Source organism: Oncorhynchus kisutch, unplaced genomic scaffold, assembly GCF_002021735.2.
Source record: "Oncorhynchus kisutch isolate 150728-3 unplaced genomic scaffold, Okis_V2 scaffold1030, whole genome shotgun sequence".
Lineage (NCBI taxonomy): Eukaryota > Metazoa > Chordata > Actinopteri > Salmoniformes > Salmonidae > Oncorhynchus > Oncorhynchus kisutch.
This window is the reverse complement of record NW_022262975.1, coordinates 74,415-79,294: the sequence shown is the minus strand read 5'-3', so window position 1 is coordinate 79,294 and position 4,880 is coordinate 74,415. Positions and strand designations below refer to the sequence as shown.

The following is a 4,880-nucleotide window of genomic DNA, read 5'->3' as shown; positions in this document are numbered from 1 at the left end:
TGTGACTGATCCAAACTTAAGGAAAGCTTTGACTATGTACAGACTCAGTGAGTATAGCCTTGCTATTGAGAAAGGCCACAGTAGGCAGACCTCAAATCAAATCAAATTGTATTAGTTATGAGCCCCTAACGAATACTGCAGTTTTTAAAAATATGGATAAGAATAAGAAATGAAAGTAACAAGTAATTAAAGAGCAGCAGTAAAATAACAATAGCAGGACTATATACAGGTCAGTACCTGGCTCTCCAGAGAAGACAGGCTATGTGCACACAGCCCACAAAATGAGGTAGAAACTGAGATGCACTTCCTAACCTGCCAAATGATTGACCAGTTCATTCATACTGTATGTTGTAGTCTGTCCAAGAGGAGAATCACACAGACTGATCTCAGTTAATTCATACTGTATGTTGTAGTCTGTCCAAGAGCGGAATCACACAGACTGATCTCAGTTAATTCATACTGTATGTTGTAGTCAGTCAACGAGGAGAATCACACAGACTGATCTCATTTAATTCATACTGTGTGTTGTAGTCTGTCCAAGAGGAGAATCTCACAGACTGATCTCAGTTAATTCATACTGTATGTTGTAGTCTGTCCAAGAGGGGAATCACACAGACTGATCTCAGTTAATTCATACTGTATGTTGTAGTCTGTCCAAGAGGAGAATCACACAGACTGATCTCATTTAATTCATACTGTATGTTGTAGTCTGTCCAAGAGGGGAATCACACAGACTGATCTCAGTTAATTCATACTGTATGTTGTAGTCTGTCCAAGAGGGGAATCACACAGACTGATCTCAGTTAATTCATACTGTATGTTGTAGTCTGTCCAAGAGGGGAATCACACAGACTGATCTCAGTTAATTCATACTGTATGTTGTAGTCTGTCCAAGAGGGGAATCACACAGACTGATCTCAGTTAATTCATACTGTATGTTGTAGTCTGTCCAAGAGGGGAATCACACAGACTGATCTCAGTTAATTCATACTGTATGTTGTAGTCTGTCTAATAATTAAATCACACAAGACTGACAGCCTGTAATTTTATTAAAAGCATTCAGTTGATTACATGGCAGTTTAGAGAGCAACATCACAACAATAATCTACTTCATAATCAATATCATAACATTTATAATCAATAACATCATTATCTCTATACTACTAACAACATAACACTAATCTACATCATAATCAATATAATAACGTTTATAATCAATAACATCATGAGAGGTAAACAACAACAAACCCCTTTATTAAAAAATGTTTCAAAATACAAAGAATGAACAGATGATTATAATAATACCTGGACTAATAATGGAAACACTTCAAGATAAAGAATCTAAGAGACACTAAATAAGACAAAGAATCTAAGAGACATAAAATAAGATAAATGTTACCCAAAACCCCATGTTACCCAAAACCCCATGTTACCCAAACCCCCATGTTACCCAAAACCCCATGTTACCCAAACCCCCATGTTACCCAAAACCCCATGTTACCCAAAACCCCATGTTACCCAAACCCCCATGTTACCCAAACCCCCATGTTACCCAAAACCCCATCTTACCCAGAACCCCCATGTTACCCAGAACCCCCATGTTACCCAAAACCCCATGTTACCCAAACCCCCATGTTACCCAAACCCCCATGTTACCCAAAACCCCATGTTACCCAGAACCCCATGTTACCCAGAACCCCATGTTACCCTGGTGGTAAAAAACAAACCAAATTAATAATGGTGGTTGCAGTCACTCCTTTTAGATTTCTTCCAAGGTTCTAGAAAGTTAAAGTAATTCTGGTTTGTCACTACATTTTAAACACCAGTCCACTGCTGACCATCGATTTAAAACACAAAACTGACCTAAGATCAGCATGTAGGGTCAGCTTCATTCTCCTCCTACTCCGTCCCCTGGGCTGCTCTCTCCTCTCCCGGTCCAGCTTCAGCTCTGGAGCTCAGAGAGACCATCTCCATGGCATTGACATAAAGATCCATGCTGCTCACCCTGTTCACTCTCTTCTGCCTCCTGGTGGGCTAGGGAGACACAGCACCAACAGTCAGACATTTACTCTCTAGTATCTCCATTCTCTCCCTCAACCTCTCCCTCTAGTTTAAATGGCTTGTAACGTCTGAGTAAATGTCTTTACCTTGTAGTACAGGTAGGAGGTGGTGATGGCTGTCAGTAGGATCAGCAGCACTACAACGTGTCTGATGATGAAGGCTGGCAGAGGAGAGGCTGCAAACAGAAACACCTTTGATGAGGGGACTGATCATCATCACATAGATCTGTGGGAAATCTGTCAATGACAAAGTTATAAGTCTGGTTCATGTTCAGTTACCTGTGATGGTGAGGGAGAGGAGCTCACTCTCAGAGGAGAAGTGATGAGAGAAAACATAATTGTCATAAACACAGCTGTAGTTCCCTTGGTGGGAGTCATCTGCAGCAGGGAAGAGGAAGGCAGCAGAGTGATTGACAGCTGGCTGGGTCTGGGTTCTGTTGGAGCCGGTGAACGTGAGGAGGAAGGAGCCTCCTGGGTACTGTGGCTGAGTGGAGCAGGTGATGGTGAAGCTGTAGCCCCTGAACACCTCGGGCCCCTGGTGGCCCCTGAAGACCCCTCCCATTGGGTCAGTCAGGAAGATATCAGGCTGGACCAGGAGATCTGTAACAATAAAAGAGAACAAGAAAAACCTCTTCAAATAGTTTCCTATAGATATGACAATAACATCAGCATGTAACAGTGCCAGCCACCCTCCCTCACAGGGCAACATGAGTAGTGGGCCTACAGTCACTGAGGGGCCAACAGTCATATGTTGATATCAGGCTGAAGCAGGACATCTGGAACAAGAGGAGAGAAAAAGAAAACGTAGCTCCTCAACTACTTTCCTCATTTAGATATGACAATAACATGACATGTGACAGTGGTAGTGAGTAGAGAAAAGAAAAGAGAGAGACAGTAATCTTACTATTTTCTCACTAAAACACACCTATATTGTCTCTCATATTCTTCACTCCTTCACTCTTGAGATTGTCAAGGACTAAACACAAATATGTTGGATAAAAGATTGTAGTTTGCTATGTTTGATGCTGTTAGAGATAGAAATGGGTTCTTAGTCACTCAGGATCGGGTTGGGAATAATGCAGGCAGGAGACAGGAATAAGTTCACTTCACTTTATAGAAAATAAACAGCTGGACATCCATCAGGCAGCTTCACTTCAGTACTATCTGATCTACAAGGTCTGATACTGTATGTCAGGGTCAGGATGGGCCAAGAGGAGAAAAGGTTACTGGTTATGATGACATCACTGGTGAGTACTCAGGAAAGATCAAATATATTTTTATCACTATCTCTCCCTCTTCCTCTCCTCCTCCCTCATTCTCTCTTTGTGACAGTGGTAGTGAGTAGAGACGTTCACTGAGGTAACACTCAAATACAAAGCATTCTGGGATATTTAAGTTGTATTTGATTCCTACTTGACTGATTGATCTATTTAGTAAAGCAGACTGACAAGTTAAACAGTCATCATGAGAGGTGCAGAGGAAGTTGTATGAATGAAGGAAATCAGTTGAATGTAATTATAATATGTTGTTATTTCCTGAGCAGATCACTGTGAGTCCAGGAAGGAGATATAATACATGGACAAAAGTATGTGGAACTCAGCAGTGAGTTTTACAACAGAGGATTATTTTTATGCTCTACGTGGTTCAACACTAGGCGGTCCGTTCTGTGTTGTCTACCACCTCACGGCTGAGCCGTTGTTGCTCCTAGACGTGCCACGTTTAAAGTCACTGAGATCTTCAGTAAGGACATTTTGCTGCCGATGTTTGTCTATGGAGATTGCATGGCGGCGTGCTCAATTTGATAAACCTGTCAGGTGTGACCGAATCCACTAAAGTCCACTTATTGTTGGCCATATAGTGTATCTTGCTCTTACCTGCGCAGATCACTTTGAGTCCAGGAAGAATATCATAGCTTCTGGAACACTCCCTCAGTGTGCGCTCAGACCCAAAACAGTGAACTCTGAACCCTCTAGTGGTGTATCCAGGTAGTACTGAAACAGTGGAGCCACAACCCAGCTGTCTACACACTACTGCAGCTGTAAACATCACGTCAGAGAGAGTTCCCACAGTCCTCCACTCTCCCTGGTCGTACCACTCCACTCCACCAGCACAGCGACTGCCACCTCCCACCAGCCTCACATCATCAGGCTCTGAGAAAAGAAAAGAGAGAGACAGTAATCTTACTATTTTCTCACTAAAATACACCTATATTGTCTCTCATATTCTTCACTCCAGGTGAGAAACAATGTTGATTGAGTGTAAAACTGTTTCTTACCTGAGCAGGTGAGTCCAACAGCATTACCAGGTAGGCAGGTGTTGTTCTCTCTGTCTGAGGTGTCACAGTCCAGGAGAAGGGACTCTTTGCCTTTACACTGGAACTCTTTATCCCAGGTCTGACCCCCACCTTCTCCATAGAGCCCCCCCTGTAGAGCTGCAGGAGCCCCACAGCCAAGCTCCCCACAGACTACCTCTGCATCCTGCCGGTCAAAGTCAGCTTCACACACTGAGGCCCAGGACTGATTGGACTTCACCTCCACTCTCCCAGAGCAGAGACCAGCTCCATCCACAAGCCGCACAGACTCTGGAGAAAAAGAGTTGGTTGAACATTCAATCAGTTTTGTTGATGAATCTGTCAAGGACTCAACACAAATATGTTGGATAAAAGATTGTAGTTTGCTATGTTTGATACTGTAAGAGGTAGAAATGGGTTCTTAGTCACTCAGGATCAGGTTGGGAATAATGCAGGCAGGAGACAGGAATAAGTTCACTTCACTTTATGGAAAATAAACAGCTGGACATCCATCAGGCAGCTTCACTTCA

The 4,880-nt window shown here is 42.9% G+C and overlaps 1 pseudogene; it reads right to left on the bottom strand.

Annotated features, from left to right (window-relative positions):
* Positions 1-1,788: 1,788 nt before the first annotated feature.
* LOC116364210 (scavenger receptor cysteine-rich type 1 protein M130-like) lies at positions 1,789-4,633 on the bottom strand (annotated as a pseudogene).
* Positions 4,634-4,880: the final 247 nt, after the last annotated feature.